The following is a 19,731-nucleotide window of genomic DNA, read 5'->3' as shown; positions in this document are numbered from 1 at the left end:
CCAATGTGATGTCCTGATCACAGCAGTGCTCACACGACTCTAAATGTATGTAATAATCCACAGATTTCGACAGGAAAAAGAGCAATTTTACTGTGTGCTGAAGAAAATGGTCTAGGGGTCGGCACCCTCTTGAGTCTTAGGGACACAAAAATGCAAGCCCCAGTCTTGCCTCCTATTTTTTCATCGTCATCCTTCCTAAATATGAGCCCCATCCCCTTCTCCCTCCTCCACAGCCTCTGCCAGTTGTTCTTTGTTCCGCTGAAAAACATTCGTGACTTTTACTCTCCTACCCAAGGGCTCGCCTAATAACCCAGCCTCACTCTGCGCTGCCATGCCTCGACTCCTATAACTCTTTCTCATCCTTCTTGGCACATGTCCTAACACCCAGATTATTCAAACAATTCTTCAGGTGCATATATTGGTCTGTCAGGACCAGAATGCCTTTTCCTCCAAAAGCGTGCGGATAGAGAGCAAACTCCAGACTTGCTGGAGCCAGCGTAATCAAAATGTTATGTCGAAAAAAGCCAATCTTATTTCTGTGAGTGTGAGACTTAGAGAGGATGTCACAGGATGAACCGGCAGTGCACATGGAATTCCAACAGTCTATAATCACAAAATTTTATTAGAGAATATATATATTATATATATATATATAGAGAGAGAGAGAGAGAGAGAATATATATATAATCACACAAGCACACACATGCAACCACAAACACAGAAACCCCTGTGCTGAGCTTATAATCACCACTCAAAGCAACTAGTTACAATAATATCAAAGAAGTCTTCATTTCATATTGGAAATGCTCCTAAAGACTCATTTTTATATATTTCACATGACCATCTTCTAATTTAATTGTCATGATAATCTTTGATCATTTATAATTTTGCAATAAAGAACTGGAAAGGGCCAGGGTGTTTTCACACTGGTAAAGTTTTGACCCTGGCAAAGGCTCTCTTCCAAACATTCCATATTCATTCAGAGTTGCTGTGGGTTTCTCTGCTGGGGGTCCTCACTCCACATGCCTTCAATAAACACTGACTGAACTCGAGCACTTACTGTGTGTCAAGCCCTGTGCTGGAGACTGTGAACAGAATGATGAATACAGCAGGCATCGCCTTTGCACTTCAAGTCCACACATTCATAATTGCATGCAGCAAAGCCAACACGTGTAGGACCCGTTGTGGGTACACAAAGGAGGGGTTCTCTGGCCCAGGCAAGGATAGGCAGGGATGCCTCCCTAGAGGGGATAGTGCTTGGCCAAGTTTTCAGGATAAATAAGACTTAGCTAGGCTGTCGAAGATGGAAAAGAATTGACAGAAGACAAAATCTGGGACCACATTATGTTAAACAGGATTTCTGGTACTGTTCTAACCTGCCATTAGAAACAGCACCTCATTCTCCTCAGACATCCCCCGTCAGCCACCACCACCACCCCACCCCNCCCCCCCCCCCCCCCCCCCGCTTCTCAGAAACAGTTATTCACCTTGTGATCTAAGCCAATGCCAGTACCCAAACCTTTAGACAGGATCAGGATTGTAGGGAAAGATCCTGGGATTGGGTTCAACAGGGTAGTTTGTCCTCTAGGACTGGTAGTCCCTTCGAATATTAACCATGATAGCAACATCGACTTTGCAGGGTTCCTGCAGAGGCCAGGTGTGCTGACCAGTACACACTGGCTATGTGTAGATGCTCTTAAACACGGGGGTGGGGTGGGGCGGGGTTCTGCTGTGAAGCTGGCACAGACCTACTCACCATCTTTTAAGGACAGTTTTATTGGAATTTTTTTCTATTTCTTTTCTTTAAAAAAAAAAAAAAAACCTTTTCTTGTGACCCAAGTCAGTGAATACAGTGTTTACGTGGAAGAAAACGGAGATGATAGCTTCACCTCTTCTACCTGGCTGTGTGTGGACACTGAGCCAATTTGCAGGAAGGAAACAATTCACAGTTCAAGTCTGGGATGTTTCTGTGCAGGCTGACAGGTAGCTAAGATGTGACGAAATGAGCTACAGAGGAGGTGGGCGCTGGTCCTCTGGCCACTAGAGAAGGATGAAGGAAAAGTGCGAGGGCCAGCAAAGAAGGGGAGGAAGGCAAACAGACCCAGATACTGCAACAGGAAATGATCCTGACGGGACCTAGGAAACACGATCAGCTTTATGTAATATTGGGGGATAAAAAGCAAGCATCAAGACCTACCGACACTGCAGATTCTGATACACAGATCATAATAGAAACAATTAGATGAGTCACAGGAAGAGCCTAGAGGAGGCCAAAAAAGGATACTTCTGGGTACCCTGTCAGAAAGAGTTATTCCAAAGGAAATTAAGAGTTCCAGTCCCTTTACCCCTCCCCCAAATTAAAAGGCCTGTTCAGGCTTCACATTTTCAAGCCAAACCTCAAATTCCTGCCTGGGTCATATGAGCACGAGGCCCTTTCATATTTCCTTTGATGTATGAGCGTGTATAATGGGGTGACCATCCTCCTGTGGGTCCATGGCTTCAGGGGAGAGAGAGAGAGAGAGAGAGAGAGAGAGAGAGAGAGAGAGAGAGAGAGAGAGAGAGAGAGAGGGAAAAGAGAGAGAGAGAGAGAGAAAGAGAGAGAGAGAGGAAAAGAGAGAGAGAGGAAAAGAGAGAGAGGAAAGAGAGATGAAAAGAGAAAAAGGAAGAGAGGGAGGGAAGGAGGGAANTCCTGCCTGGGTCATATGAGCACGAGGCCCTTTCAACACACACACACACACACACACACAAATACAGACATACATACAGAGAGAGAAAGAATGGCTGCGGGGGAGAGAGAGAGAGAGAGAGAGAGAGAGAGAGAGAGAGAGAGAGAGAGAGAGAGAGAGAGAGAGGGAAAAGAGAGAGAGAGAGAGGAAAAGAGAGAGAGAGAGGAAAAGAGAGAGAGAGGAAAAGAGAGAGAGGAAAGAGAGATGAAAAGAGAAAAAGGAAGAGAGGGAGGGAAGGAGGGAAGGAGGTAGGAATGGGGCAGGGTGCGAGAGTAAGAGAGAGACAGAAAAGAGAGGAAGAGAATAACCATCTAGCTGTCCAGTGTAGCCAAATTTAGTATTAGGAACAGTAATGCTTTTTGTTGTTGTTGTTGTTTTTTTTCCCAAATGATATATTTTTTTTAATCCTTCCTTCTTATAAAGTCACAAAATAAAGTTCTATTTCTCTGGGACCTGAGCAAAGTTAGTTCTACAGGGGTCAAATTTTGTTTGCCTCTCAATCATGAGCCTTGAATGGTGAAAACTCCACAGCCAGATAATTTTGAGCAAATCACATAAATTAAAGGCAATTATTCATATTAAAATTACTCCTGATTTATAAGCCCTTAACCACAACACTCTTAAATTTAAAAAAGACCCTATTCTACAGCTTTCATGATAGAATACAATTTTTAAAAATACAAAATTAAAATTATTAATACAACAATGTAAATTTGTAATATAAAAGATGAAGTTCTTAAACATACCTAGAGTGTTTTTTTTTTTAATTCTCCTATGAGTGAGACACCTTCAGGAAACTGGACAAGCAATCAGTTGAAGAATACGATCACTAAATAATAACCATTTCAATCTTTGTAACTTGTTTTGGCACATAGATTGAAACTCTTTCTAAACAATTAAGGAGTATCTCTTTATTTAGAATTATGCTGAGCATTTTTTTATTAATTAAATTTATCCATTCATTTTATATCCAGATCATAGTTCACCTCCCTTCTCTACTCCCAAGGAAAAGACAGGGCTTCAGCATAGGGGTTGAAGAGATGTTTAAAAACCATTTAAACTACTGTCTCCTGAAGACTAAATATCAAGCATTTTTTCTATGTGAATTTTCTGAGTCCTCATGTCACCTGAAAGGGAAACTAAACGACAGTCTCCACAACACAGGAGTCTTGGTGACTTGTCTAACCTGACACACAGACACGAGGCTGAGACGTAGACTCGGGTCTATGAAGCACTGGCAGTTAGGTTGATTTCTGCTACAGAGGACACAATACAGATAAAGAGAACAATCACTTAGTCTGTGTTGTTTAACAAGGCAGGGGCTCTGAATGAGTTCTGTTCCGCAGTGCAGAAAAGTTACCAGGAGCCAGGAATTTTCACTCTTTTCTTCGGCCGTGCATGTTAGCAATGCTTGGTGTTTCAGAACTTGCAGTAAATTCAGACAGATCAAGCAATGGCCACATTTGCTTAAGAAGAGGGGAAGACTGTTCTTTACAAGTCTCTCCTTTTGTTAGAGAAGGAAAGTCTCTCCTGGGGCTGGAGAGATTGCTCAGTGGTTAGGAGTACAGTATGGGGTCCCAGTGCCCATACTGGGCAGCTCACAACTGCCTGTAACTCTAACTCTAGGGAATACAACACCCTCTTTTGACTTCCACAGATTCTGGCATGCACGCATACACACACAGACACACAGACACACACACACACACACACACACACACACTTAAACACACATAAAAATATTATAAATATCTAAAACATCATCTCCCATATATCCCCTAGTATCCTAGTCATTTTTTTCTTCAGATGTTAATGATTAACTTTAAGCCACATACTTTTGTCTGAATAGAAATCACTTTCCAGTGATTTAGAATTACTATGATTAGGTTAAGAATGACTCGTTGAAGGGAGTAACTTTCTTACATAGTGCAGTGAGAGAGGGACCATTTCGGGACAGGGATGCCAGTGATGACTCTTGGGAAGGTGTGAAAATTTGTCTTCTGTAGATACAACCACCAGCTGCTTGCCCAATGACTATTGAAGATGGCTAACAAACTGATGGAAATGGAGGTTAGGAGACCAGAAGGGGAGGGAGAAGAAAAGTCCTGGGCATTTAAAACATAAATCATGCTAGCTATTTTTTACTATAAAGTCTTCATATGGCACTTGCTTGTATTATACCCTTTTTCTAAGCAGCCTTAAGGCCTTTAAACCACACCGCCCAAACAGGATAGCCATAGCTTGAATCACATTGATTACTCAGAAAGTCCATGCTCTTTAGCTCTCGGGACAGTGATCGGAGCTTACCTTAGGCACGTGTGAAAGAGAGTAGTCTAAGGGAAGGTGTTGTCTTTGGAAGTGCTTGCTGAGTGACTCTTTGCATCTCCTGCTCTTTCAGCCTCCCGAACTGAACACAGCCACGGGTGCATCAGCACTGTGCATAGGCTGCTGACAAACATCTATTTCTACTTCTCAGTATTGTGCAATGGGGTAGAAGGAAGCTTGAATGACCCAGTCGTGTTTCCTTACTCCATATATCGAGGCTATGGAAATTGTAGGGACTGCTGCTGGGTACCAGGAAGGTGTAAAAAGACAGGAAGAGACAGAGGTGGGCATTGGGGGAGGGGAAAGCAGAAGAGAGGAGAAATGAGAGTAAGAAAAGAGAAACCACAGGCAGAAATGGAACAAGGAACTCCAAGAGGGGACTCTAATATTTCATTGTTATTGAAAATTACACTTCATAAAACGTCTCGTTCATTTAAAGCTCAGAGAGTGACAGAAAAACGGCTTTCATACTTAGGTCTGCTAAATGTATGATAAATCAAAAAAGATGGAACGAAGAGAAACTTCAAGAAAAACAAAGCGCGTAAAATCAGTATGTAGTTTAAATAACACTTCATTAGGGCTGCAGTGCCTCACAAAACAGTCTAGAAAATTCCACAGAGTAATCGTAGAGCACAGCGCCGAAGAGAATAATTTACTATCGTTAGGGGTTTGTAATCCCTACCATGGAAAGGGGAATGTTCGCACACGACTTTTTAATGATAGCGGACCTCGCAGGCATAAATCCCTACATGATGAGACGGGCATGTATTTTATAAATCTGAGTTTCTCTAAGGTAAGAAAAAGTCAGGCTGTCTGGTTTGATCAGAGCTCTGAACCAAGTCTATCGTTGGCCCACAGAGAACTGCAACCTTCCAAATGTGTCGGCTCTGCCTCAGAGGCTGGGTTTTGGGGAAGGGCAGGCAAAGCGTAGTTCATCAGATGCACTTCAACAGTGTAAACACACAACTCCTAGTCAGTGCCAAACCCACGACATCAGACCACACCACTTCCCGGACACTCTACATCGATGCAAGTGCTTGCTGACAGACACGCCATTTCAGGGCTACATTTTAGACACCTGCTTTGTGTGGCTTCAAAGCAAAGAGAGGGAACAGGAAAAATGAAGAATTTAACTCTATGCTGCAAAAAATGTCCTTCCCTCTCTTAGCAGAGCATCCCTCCTCAGCCTACCCAGATCCCAAGCTTTCCTTGGTGTCGTCTCCAAAACAAGATCTGAGACTTAATAACACAGAAATGGAAAAGAAAGGCAGTAACTTAAGTGTGGTCTCCCTCAGACCCCTTCATTTGTTAACATGAATCAAATCCTGGAGCTCTGCAAAATTTAGGAAAGGTTTCCAAGGGCTGTTCTATAAACAAGGAAGCCTAGATTAGACACTGGGTGGGGAACAGGTGGCCTCCAGAGTTGGGGTTGGGCGTGGTAGAGGAACCACTATGCAGGGTTTATAGTCAAGGGGGGAATACAGCAATAGATCAAAGCTAAAGGTAAGACAATGTAAAAATGAAGAAATGATTTCTGGCCAGACACAAGTAAGAAGGGCATCTGCTGGGAAGTAGGTTCATGAGAGGAGGCTCTGAGGCCGGGAACTAAGGAGGGGCCCTTGCACTGTACAGTGAGATCAGGCACCCTGGGTAAGTAGTACCATCTGGGTGGGATGAGTTGGGTTAAGTCAGAGGATTCTTCATCTGGTGGGACAAATGGCATGGGAAAGAAAACAGGAGTGTGTGAGCATCCTTCAGGGGGTCTGGAAACCTTCTGAACACATATTAAAATGAGAAGACTTAAAGATTTGATTAAGTTCTCAGAGTAGAATGTCATCCTAAAATGACTAAGTACAGCAAGCCAAGGAAATGATCTTTTGTAGGCCCCCAGGGTCTGCCTGCAAAGGTCCCTATCCTCTGACTCTTTTGCCATGCGCAACAGGACTGCAGCCCATCTTCCATCTTGTCCCAAATGGTTTCATTCGTCCATCACTGCTACAAAACGGACAATGGGAACTATGCATCGTCATGCAGGACATTGGGCCTGTCAATCATTCCCACATTCCTATGGCTCTGCTGTGGATCAGCCAGACAGCTACTGTATCCTGTCCTTCATCTCTCTCATGTGAGTCAGCTTCTGGACAACCAGAGATCCTGAACCCAGCGGACAACATCGAACTTTGCAACAGTATCAGTGGGGAAAGGGCCAGGCACTGAGTGCAGAGCAAACAAATAGCTCTGTCTAAAATGATGTTATTTTATATTCTCACACTGTTCTAATCCAACTAGTTTATGTTCTCAAGTGAGTGCCAGCCCGAAACCTCAATGCCTGTGATTCACTTGTGTCTTCTGAAAGCCCTGCACGGAAAACCTTTCTTCCAGACAAGGGATATGTTGGAGTCTATTTTCTTGAAGCCATAGGGAAAACAAAGAGTGAGTACTTTGATTTTAACCAGCTGTCGTCTCTGGGCAGGTGAAGGAATAGGAAGACATCCCATGAGGGACTGCCTCTATAAACAACCATCAGCCTACCCCAACTCACTGTATGTAGAGAACAGTCTTGGAAGAACCGTGGCCCCTTCAAGGTCTTTGAAACGTAATTGAACATTTACTTTACTCTTGAACAGAAGGCTGCTCTGGTCTGGGTTTTGCTATTTTGAGTTAGTAAACCTGTTTTGTATACACATGCTGCTTTCTTTATTGGGTGGCTAAAATGACACATCCCTGTTGATGGGGTATACAGGGCAGGAAGGAAGGAGAGGGAAGGAGGGAGGAGGGGCTTCTGAGTGCCTTAACACAGAAAACAGGAAGCAAAGCACCTTTTGGAAAACTAACAGGTTCAACAGCAGCGGCAATAGCAATGAACTGTCATGCAAGACAAACCAGAGATTTTTGTCATTAAGAAGCCCTAAGTATTCTGTCTGCAGGATGAAGACCTGTGGGTAGGCTCAACATCACCAGAGAAACTTGAAACATTTTCTCAAGAGTCTTGAATTAACGTCTATGAGTAACAGACTCAAATGTAGCAATATTCCACGTATCCAATTCGATGAAGAATATGCTTCTGCTCTAGAAATTCATCTTTCAGGTGATATATAAGTCTGTGCTATGAGTGAATCATGTTTACAAAAGGGTTTTTTTTTTCTTTAAGTCCTCCCTACTGTATTCTGACCCTTACAGTGACCCATAGACTGTGCACGGAGGCTGTACAAATGCTACTTGGAAGCGTTTTGCTCTTCAGGACACAAGTTTTCACAACTGATGGGAGCTCCACCCTCTTGGTTCAGCCCTTTTCACCCCAGTGCAGTCTACAAGCCTTTGAAATATATCAGAAAATGGATAATTGTCAATTTTTAAATTTGCTGTTACTAAAGATCCTACCCATGATCAAATTAAATTATTAAAGATGTTTAGCATCCTCAAAGTACCAAGCATTGTTTAGTTCTGTGAAAAAATAGAGGAGGGAGGGGAGGGGAAAGAGAAGAGGAGGAAAGAGAGAGAGAGAGATGATTCTGGATTCCAGGAAACTCTAGCATGAGATCAGTACTGTGGTCAAGCTGTTCCTGGGCTGTGAGTACAGGTTGCAAGACAAACTATTGGTCATTAAGAGTTAGGATAGAAGGGGTGGGATGCACAGACTGTGAGTCAGAGAGAACTGGAAGAGTTGAATGTGGTCTTGAGAGTTGTGCAGGCCAGCTGTGTGCATTGTCATTTTCACCAATACTTGGCAGATTCCTGTACATGGGGCCCCATCTTCCCCATCACATAGAGTACTGTTGAGGAATCAGGAGGGTGATTCTTTAGATGTTTCCAGGTCTCCTAAGTTTGTTTTCTCCAATTCAATTATCAGGTTTCATCGCCCAGACCCAAAATAATCACACTGAAACTTCCTTAATTACAACACTGCTTGGCAGATGGCTCTAGCGTAGCGTATTCCTAGCTAGCTCTTACATCTTTTTTTTTTTTTTTGGTTTTTCGAGACAGGGTTTCTCTGTGGCTTTGGAGCCTGTCCTGGCACTAGCTCTGTAGACCAGGCTGGTCTCGAACTCACAGAGATCCGCCTGCCTCTGCCTCCCGAGTGCTGGGATTAAAGGTGTGCGCCACCATTGCCCGGCTAGCTCTTACATCTTAAATTAACCCATTTTTATTTATCTACTTCTATTAATCTATGCATCCCCACACGGTTGTGGCCTACTAGTAAGGTTCTGTTGGAGGCTTCTCACAGGCTCTACCTTCTTTCTTCCTCTATCTGCTTGAAATTCCCGCTTTGTTCTATTCTGCTAAGCCACTGGCCAAAACAGCTGTATTCAATAACCAATAAAAGCAACACATATACAGAAGGACTTCCCACACCATTGCCTTACTGCATTGCTTTCCATTTCTGATGGAAATCAACTTTTGGGGGATTCTTAAAGCCGCCTCACAAGTTCCTTCTTAGGAAGTGTAAGAGCTGGGTGTGGTAGTCCATACCTATGATCTCATCACTCAGTGAGAAGCAGAGTCAGGAAGAGGGAAAATTCAAGGTCACTTTGGGCTAGAGAGCAAGCTCTTGCCCCACAAAAAACCACCGCCACCAACAACAAAACAAATAAGAAGATAGAAAAGTTGAGCCAGTGTGACCTCTCAGTGGGTAAAGGCACTTGCAATCAAGACAGATGACCTGAGTGAGTTTTAGAACCCATAAGGTGGAAGGAGATATACAGGCTATCTGAATGTAAAAACATAATAAAACATAGATCCAGAGGGTCTAAAAGAATGCCATTTCAGTGTCAAAGCTAAGTCAGATCTGCCCTCCCCGTAGGAGTGAAACTCACAGGAGAACCGTAAGAGCGTTAGGTCTGTCAGGCTGGGTTGATGGGTGTGAACAGAAATCTAAAAGACAAAAAGTTGTATGTGTTTGTTAACTATTTTCAGTGCTGTCCACCTTGGCATGAGTTGGATAAATTCCTGCTCAGCCAGTGTGAGAGACCAGGATACCACTGTTCTACTTTCTTAGCTCTGTTCTGGAAACTCTAACAGGAGGCTGCCAATAAGATGCATTCCTCCAAGTTTGACCGTTATTATAGAATCCATTTAGTGCGAGATTTTTATACATAGCCCAATATGCATTTAATGCAATCTCATGAATGTTTTGTTCTTGAGAATTCTTGAGACGAACAAATCAATCTCCGTGTTGATAGCGAGTTATTTTCTGGTGTACTTTACCCTATCATTTGGGTTCTCCTTCCTTCTCCTGAGCTGATCGCCCATCTTCTTCTAAAACCCTCTTACAGCATGCTGCTATATGATTGGACTATGGTAGGTGCTGAATAGTGTGTGTTCAATGGAATTGAAGTCAACATCCCAACATCCGAGTTCATTTTATCTACATTCCTAGCGCAAGACCAACTCTTTGCTTTTCTGTCATGCGATGAAAGCGAGTTGGCAGAGACCAGTTGGTTTTCATTCCATGGAATCACTTTTTATTTATTTACTATTTGTAGTATGGACATGCTTCCAAGAACCTAAGAAATTAGAATATACTCTCCTACTCAAAGCCGATCTCCTGTCTAGAAATCTTCTAGTTTTAGAAACAAGGAATCACCGTGTCACTATGCCCACTTGGGAGTAGAAGGGGACAGGAAAGGGATATATTAACTGATGCCCATGATGCCTGGCAGACTCACAACCAGCTCAGTGTCCTGCACCATTGTGTTTTGGTATAAACAAAGTTTTGTGCCACAGAAAGGGGAGCTGGTTTGGCAAGGACATTTCAAACTATTCCTTTTTTCTTTTCTTTTCTTATGTCCTCTTTTATTTTTTGTAAGTGGCTTGGGTCTTGGCAAAACCAAAAAGTGTTTTTCTCTACTGCTCTTTTATTTTTTTTATTTTTGTCTTTAATTTTAACTAAGTGTGCATTTCAAAGGAAATGTAGCCCATCTGTTTCTTATTCTTTTGCACTCAACAAAATGGCACTTTGTAAAAGTCATTTGGTGTCCAAGAAGCCTTGAGCCCCTTTAAAAAAAAAAGAAAGAAAGAAAGAAGGGCAGCGGGGAAAGAAAGCCTTTCTTTTCTTTGAACCAAGAGCAATTTTTGCCAAAAGAGAAGATTTGGAACTAAGAAAGCCAGGGATTTGGTTTAATTTAAACTTAGATTTATAAATGAGAGAAAATTGTAGCCTTGGCAGGGTGCAGGTATTTCCAGGTAACTGCAAGTTAACTCTTTTATTTATGAGCCTTGGCCTCATACAATAGAGGTACTTGCATATTCTCTTCCCTAAGAAGTTACTTGCAGGGAAAATAATATCTACCTATTGAGAAAGATGAGGCCTTGGACAGGAAGATGCAGCAGGAGAAACAGAAATCTTACACCACCCACTGAAATGGACCGTGATACTGTGCCTATAATGAAGGGGCATCCCGATATAAGAAAGTGGTCATTCAAACAGAAGTTGAAGCTATATCTACTCTCATGGTGCTTACAGGCAGTTCCCTGAATGCTTATAACTTTCCATTAAAACATAAAGGTGTCTATTTAGGAGAAAAAAAAATCAAAAATTGGGGAAATCTATTAGCACTATAGTTGTTCACACTCTGATAGTAAGATTTTATATATTCACTAAGATGGTTTATTAACATTTCTCCATGTGTTGAAACTTCGTTATCCTCATCAGAAGTTGTTAAAAAAATAGAAAAGAAAAATTATTTCTCTATGGGTCTTTTATAATTTAAAAATGTCACTAATAGAGAACAAGCTTTTTCCATGTCTCAGTTGCTCTGAATTGAAGTTTATTGACAATTAAAGAGATGTCAAAACAAATATTTTCCTCTAAAGAATAAATTGCTTGCTTGATAAAAGAGACTTTGGTAAGAATTATGTTGAGGTTGTAGCACAATTTGCCAAGGCTCATTATTTAGTATTGACATAATATAAGGCCAATTGGAAGTCACCCCACTTCCTATTAGAAAGCTATTTTGCCTTTGGTTATCACTGATGCTATTTTGATATTTATCTGGAGATGTTGTATGCTTGTTTCTTATTCAGAGAGATTTTATTCTGAATATGCCTACTAAGTGATGGAATCTGTTAGGGGTAAAGCATCAAATATTCACGGAGCACCAGTGCTATAGTGGTCAGCCTAACTATCTCCTGAAAACAAAATCTAACAGCAAAACCGCCTCGCTGAGATGCCACTGTACCCCAGCATCAGCGTAGTGGCTTAGAAGCTGGACATAAGGCTAGGAAGGAGTCACACACTGCCGAAGGGAAGTATAGCTTTGGAGGAAAAGAAGAGGCAGAGGAGCTGGCAAGATGGCTTAGTGCTTAAAAACACACAGTGCTGTTCTAGAGGACCTGAGTTCAACATCCAGATTTGGTGGCTCACAACTGACTGTATCTCCGGGTTCACCCCAGAGGAGGAAGATGAAGAGGGCATGCAGGAGAGACGGGGGGGGGGGGCATCTGCAGTCCATACACACACACACACACACACCACATACATGCACGCATGCACACACACACCACATGCTTGCACGCACGCAGAAACATGCACTCACACACGTGCATACATACATGCAATTTAAAAATAAAATAAATCTTTAATAATATTTCTTAAAAGACTCAAGAGACAGAAGCAGGCATATCTCTGTGAGTTTAAGGCCAGCCTGCTTTACATAGCGACCTCGAGGCCAGCCAGGTATACAGAGTGAGACCTTATGAAATGAACTAACAAATGAATAAACGAATGGATACATGATGATGTAGGATCTCTAACTCATTGGAGCTATTTCAAGAAACAGGAAGAAAGCCATCCCAGATGAGAAATGGTTTCTAGAGTACTAAGTACATGGAAGGGGGGGGGGTGTTCCCAAAAGACTTAACTCCACATGTAAACTTTGAGTTCAGAGAGGGTGGCAAAAGCTGGACTTCAGGCTCCATTGACCCCATCTGCTGAACCACCATGACTATCCAGATCTGAAAGCTACACTAATAGTGGTGGGAAACAGAAACAAAACAAAACAAAACAAAACAAAAACCCTGAAAACCTAGGTGTGACCAGGAACCTTAAGGCTTGATATGAAATTTATGATTTTTACACCCATTTTAAGCTATTAGAAAAATATCAGGGAGCTGGGAATATAATTCGAATAAGGTGTGCAATCATGATGACCTAATTTGATCCTGGAACTCTAGTTAAAGTAAAAATCTAGGCTTCTTGGCATGCGATTAGAGTTCCTGAAGCGGAAAAGAGACAAGTGGCTCCCTGGGGTTTACTAGCAGGCTACCCCGGTGAAAGCCAGGTCGCTGGGAGACCCCGTTTCAAAAGAAAAAAGTTGGGTGGCATTCTGAGTAACGACCCTGAGGTTGTCTCCTAGCCTGTGGTGAACACACACACACACACACACACACACACACACACACACACCATGCTTTAGAGAATCCCTCATTGTTTAATAATGTTCTGGGCGCTGGCAATTGAGATCGTCAGCCTTAGTGACTTGAAGTGCCAACGGAGGACCAGGAATATGTGAAGCACAAGGATAACCAAGTCACGGTCCTGCCTTGAAGGAGCTCAGTGCCTAGTGAGCAGAGACGGACAACCTAACCCCCTGACATCTCAGTTATGAGCTCAGAAATCAGTTGCAGAAAGAACCTAAAGAAGAAACTTCGCCACTCGGGCTCTATGAGTAGTTCATTTTTCTCACCTTCCAAGTTTTGCTTAAAGTAAATCAAAAGTAAATCATGTCTAATCTTATTTACTTTCCCTCGGACCCGAAGGATATGAAATATTTTGGAAAATAAAATGCTTGGGCAACTTTAAGGCATTTTTCAAAAACCCTGTGGTTTTCACTTTCCATTTCCTTATGGCTTAGAAAACAAATACTTGAGTGGAAATCAAGGCCAATAACTTGTATGGCTCTCTTTTAAACTACAAATAGACACTAATGAAATCTTGATTTTCTCTATAGGTAACTGGGGCCTGTGTGGGTAGTTAATGGGTTTGTGGCAGAGCGGGAAGGGTAAGAAACTCTGACAATACTCACTGTCCTGCCTATCCAGGGCACAAGAGCTCCTCACAGAATCTATGAGGAAGGAATGGGCTGGTATGGCCCCATGAGAGATCAAGTTGGTGAGAACTGGCTTGCTACCAAAAAAAAAAAAATTAAAAAGAATATTCTGGAGGCTATCTGGCCACACATTTCATGTGGGAAGGGAATAAATTTAAGGAAGGGCCTGTAGCCAAAAGTCTTTTCTAAAATGTTGTCATAGAACTTTATACTGCCTGAGAGTCCTTAAGGGTTTTTTTTCCCACCCTAATTTGTCAAAATTCTAGTGCCCTTAGATTTCATAGCCTTTTGTTGTTGTTGTTGTTATTGTTTGTTGTGGTTGTTATTGACAGTCGACAGCTCAGCCCCATTTCTTCCTTGTGGCAGCAGCTCATAAGGCAGAGCTGTGTAGGGGGAGGTAGTAGGTGCCCATGGCTGGATGAAAGTGTACTGAGAAGGAAGGGTGAATGATGCCTGAGAAAACACACGTTGCTTCACACATGTGTGCGAGATAGCCTTGGATCTGTGTGGCAGACCTCCTCACCACGTAACACGTTGCTAATTAACCAAGGAACATTTGCGACTGTACCCCCTAGCCAAGGGAACACTGGCTTTCTCCGGTGGAATGTCACTGGGTGTATCAACCATACTCCAGAACAGACCTCAAGCCCAGGAGTTGGCTAACACAAAAAGAAGCCCATGTTGTTTTATTGTGGTTTTCTAATTTTGTTTTTTGTGGACCGTGTTTCCTGTTCCTGTCTTACTGGTGTTTGTTTGTTTGGATTTTCCTTTTCTTGTTTCATTCATCCATTTGTTATTTCTAGAGAATGAGAGAGTCAGAGAGAAAGGAGGAAAACAAGAAATTGGGTGGGTAGGGAGGTAGGGAAGATCTGGAGAACTTGGAGAAGGGAAAACATGATCAACGCATACTTCATGATAAGAAGAATTTCTCTGAAGTACCTCTACTTTTCAGCTGCCATTGACAAGAAGGGAAAATATACACATGTGCTCATTTGTGCCTGTAATAAATAGTTGCTGGGTGCTTCTGGTGTCTTCCATGGCATCAACAGCACAGCCAGTCTACCATTGTTACCACCGGCAGCAAGGGGCAGAGTGGAATTTAAACCTAGTCTAACTCTCCTTTGTAGTTCAGAGCATTTGTTTACTTTTCTTCCTTCCTTCCTCTCTTCCTCCCTCCCTTCCTTCTTCCCCTCTTCTCTCTCTCTCTCTTTCTCTCTCTTCACCATCTCTCTTTGAACTACACATTATTGGTATTTTGGATATACTTTGAGTCAAATTTTCACAGAATAATCCCAAGTGGAGCGTTATTCATCACGCTTCCAGATGAGACATGAAGGCACAATCAGATCAAGCTGGAGGCCAGGGCTGTGAAGCAAGACAGCAGAGCCAGGTGCTGACGCAGGTAAGCCGCGTCCCCCACCCCCCAGCTCTCTCTCCGACACAGAGGACTGTTTCTCGGACACGGAACTGTTCTGCACCGGCGTCTCTCTATGCTGCTGACTGTAACTGTCCTGGAAACACCAGGAACTGCTCACTGATTTGCTGTGGGTCTCAGCACAAGCGTGAGAAAGACATTCTGTGACCGTGGTGTTGGAGCCCTGGGCAAGTCAGTCATGGAGACAAGCTTGGCCATTGCGCGGTGCTCTCAAGGAGAGCAGTTTCGTGTTGGGAATACTGCACATCGTGTCTGGTGTTGAGTTCCCGTGATGGCGTTCATCCCTCAACTGTCCCAGAAGAGTGTGGAGTTTATAGATGACTAACAGGAACAAGAGCGATGGGAAACATCTTGCTGGTTCAGACTTCCAATTCTTTCTAATGAACAGACAGACTATCAGGGAAAAGTATCCAAACACGAACATGGCCATCCCCCACCCAGGAGAAAAGCAAGCCAGTGACAGGATGTGGGGTATCTTAGCGGAGTGTCTCATAACTCTGCCCCTCACTGGGTGTAAATCATTCTCCAATCTCAGATTGGGCATAAATCATTCTACAAGCACAGTGCGCACTAAACGTTATTGTGTTATTGAGACATAAATCCTGTGTCAGCTCTGTGAAGTGTCTGTGGCCATGGCGTTAAACAAGGCAAAGCAGCTACTTAACGATTTCCAAACATTTGATTATTGAAGTTCAAACGAAAGGGCCGAGAGCAGAGCAGAGCCTTGTTAAAATAGACTTGAAGCCAGCGCTCACACTCCTTCAGTGAGCAGTAGCCAAAATGACTACCCCAGCTCCGAGTTCCACATCTGGAGAAGTCTTCCAGGGTTGGGGAGCCCCTCTTGCCTAGGCAGAGGCACAGAGTAATACCAGGTCTGCCATCTCGATTTTAACCTGCCTCTAGAAATCCCTGTACCCTGGAGGAGGCATCATTCTGCTCAACAGATGTGATTTCAGTCAGAGCACTCCAGGCTTAGTGCGTGTGAGTTAAGCAAGCATCTAATAGCTAGATGCCTCCTTAGGGCTTCTGAGAGCATCTGCCAGATGCTTGCCTGGCATCCTTGTCCCCTGTCTCTTTGCTTCTTCCCAGAAAGACTGGAACGACTGAGGAACTTTCCTCATGTCTTGTGTTCATACCACAGAGTTATTTAAATCTCTTTCTACCCTCTGAGGATAAGGGAGCTTTTCCTCATTCTAGCCAAGATGAATCATAGCATCTTTCCCAGGCCTCAGCCTTTATCTTCTCTTTTCTCCCCCTTCAGGAACTTTATCCTATATAAAAATTTCCTCTTATTCTATTATTTTTAGTGGTTGTTCCACACTAGCATTTAAACAAATTTTCCTACTGTTCCTACTTAATTTTACTTGTGTTTCTGAGACAGAGTCTGATTCTGTAGCCCAAACTTCTCCAGAACTTCTATATATCTCGAGCTAGCTTTGAACTTGCAGCAATCCTCCTGCTTCAGCTTTTCAAATAAATACTAAGATTAAAGGCAAGTCACCACGCTGAGCTTTACCATTTTAAATTTTATTTATTTTTGTAGCTTATTGATTTTGTGTGTTTTTAAAATTTTTTCTTTTCCTTTCTTTTAATTTTAATGTATACCAAGGTGGTTCAAACTTGAAATGTGGCTAAGGATGATCTTTTCGTCTCTGTCCCCCTTGCCTCCACTTTCTGAGTGCTGGGACTACCAAGTTTACACAGTTCCAAGGATCAAGTCCAGGACTACACCCTCAGCAGCTACTGGTCCTATCTTCGCTGACTAACGGACTTTGTCTACGAGTGGTACTCATCCACTTCCACATCCCCAGGCCCGTTTCCAGGCTGTGGCTGCCTCGCTTCCGCTCCCAGCCTGTCCTCTGGAGCTCATCTTGCCAGTCACTGAGTGCATCCAAAGTCTTTAGCTCTAAATAACAGAAACACAACTCAACCCATGTTAAATGATAAGACCTGGGGCTGACTGAATTGGAAAAGCTGGCCTGGAGCCATAGCCAGTCACTGCCCAGCGTCGTGGCTCCCGTTCTGTGCTTCCTCCCCCCATACATTTGGTAGTCCCCTGGTAGGGTGCCGCATGCTGTAGTCCACTCTAGTTTTTTCTTTGTCTTTTTGAGGCAGGGTTTCTCTATAGTTTTGGAGTCTGTCCTGGAACTAGCTTTTGTAGACCAGGCTGGCCTCGAACTCCTGGACATCTGCCTGCCTCTGCCTCCCGAGTGCTGGGATTAAAGGTGTGCGCCACCACTGCCTAGCTTGGTCCACCCAGGTTTTATCCAGACGATGACTTTCAGAAAACGAAGCATCATCCTTTCCTTTTCTTTTGGAAACAGCAAATTTTTCTAGAACACTCTGACGTTTTCTTGGTGTGGACTGTACGCCACCTGTGCTCTTGGGAAGCAATCCTAATAGTCCCAGTCCCCCACCCCGCCGTCTTCTCTGAACCCCTTTCCCAGGGCAGCAATCCCCTCGCTCCCAGTTACCTTCTTTCACTTACGTCATTTTTTTTTCCTGACTGGGGTGTCTAGTGTTGTCACCATCTGATCCACTTAGTGCCTTGCACCTTGTGTTTGTTAAGATCTGATGAGGTGGAAGAAAAGATAAAAATAAACAATTTAGGAGCTTCTCTTTCTTGTGAAAGAGTCCTGCCGTTAAGTGGTCCAGAGCGCTGGGGTACCTTGGCAAAGACCAGGTTTCTTCCATTTTGGTTGCTGTGCTATCTCTAGCATCAGACTTTTTCTATGTGATCACAAACACTTGCTTTGGCCTTGGCAATTTCAACTATATTATTCGGTTAGCAGGATGGGGAAAAGGACAGAGAAAGGAAGGTGGCTTCCACAAGCGAAGTAAGCTCCTCCCAAATCTGCCTCAGTGTGTTTGCTCACACTGTCATATATCTGAGAAGACGGGAAATGTGGGCTTCCTATGGTGCAGCCATGAATGGGGCTAGAAATCAGACCTTTAACTAAGATAGACAATGAGAGGATAGTGTGGGACCTGGGGCTTCTGACTCAGAGTCAGGTTTCCAAAGAAAAAGAACGGTTGATGCCCTCTGGTGGCTGAGTCGAGGTGATATTCAGGGTTGGTCTTGAACTTCCTAATGTGAATTAATTTCCTATTGCTGTCTGAAGGTTGGACTCTAACCCGTGGTTACTTCACTGTCTTATCTCTGCAGAGTCCTTCACACAACACAAGTACTCCTTTCTGAGATGCACTTATTCCGGATATCTCTGTCTCCGTTTTTCTCTCTGTCTCTCTCTTTATCTCTGTCTTTCTGTGTCTCTCTGTCTCCCTCTCTTCCCCTCTCTGTCTCCCCCTTACCCTGTCTCCTCTTTCTTCTCTCCATTCTCTCCCCCTCCTTCTTCTTCCTCCTTTCCCCTATGGCCCATCTACCCTGTGACTCTTTCTTCTCAAATCTAACCATTGCTTGGTTGTTGGATTATTTGTTTTCAATGCCAAGGCTGGAACCCAGGGCTTCAAACACTGTCACTGAGATATATCCACAACTCCAGGTGCTGCTTTCTCTAGGACTCCTGTCTGAACTCACCACGAGTTCTAAGAAGGTTCTCCCCTGTCCATCCATAGCTCCACATCCTCACCTATATTTTAACACTATGCTGTCATTGCTATTTTTCCCCTCTATCCTCCTTCTGGGCTGTTGTTCTTTATGCAATGTGAGTAGACAGATTATCTCATTTGACCCTTCGAACCCTGTAACATTAGGGCCGGCTTGTTGAGGTTTCTGTCCTGCCCAGTTCCCACAGCTGGCAAGTCCCAAAGAAAATCACACAGAGGTCTCCATAAGATTATAAACTGATTGGTCCATTAGCTTAGGCCTCTTATTAGCTCTTATAACTTATATTAACCCATTATCTTTATTTATGTTAGCCACATAACTCAGTACTTTTTTAAATGAGGCAGGTCACATCCTGCTTCTTTGGTGGTCTAGGCAGGACTAGGGGGAATGGGCTTCCTTCTTCCCAGAATTCTCCTGTTCTCATCGCCCTGCCTCTACTTCCTGTCTGGTTGACCCGCCTATACTTCCTGCCTGGCCAATCAGCGTTTATTTAAAACAAGATTAACAGAATACAGACAATTCTCCCACACCATAACCCTACCAGGAAGCGACATTCATTAGCAGTACAGACTAACTGAGGTTAGCAGTATGGACTAACTGAGGTTAAGGAAATGTATATATGACCAAGGC

This window comes from Alexandromys fortis, unplaced genomic scaffold (genome assembly GCF_014885135.2).
Source record: "Alexandromys fortis isolate MF-2015 unplaced genomic scaffold, M_Fortis_MF-2015_v1.1 scaffold_97, whole genome shotgun sequence".
NCBI classification, from domain to species: domain Eukaryota; kingdom Metazoa; phylum Chordata; class Mammalia; order Rodentia; family Cricetidae; genus Alexandromys; species Alexandromys fortis.
This window is presented reverse-complemented; position numbering follows the sequence as displayed.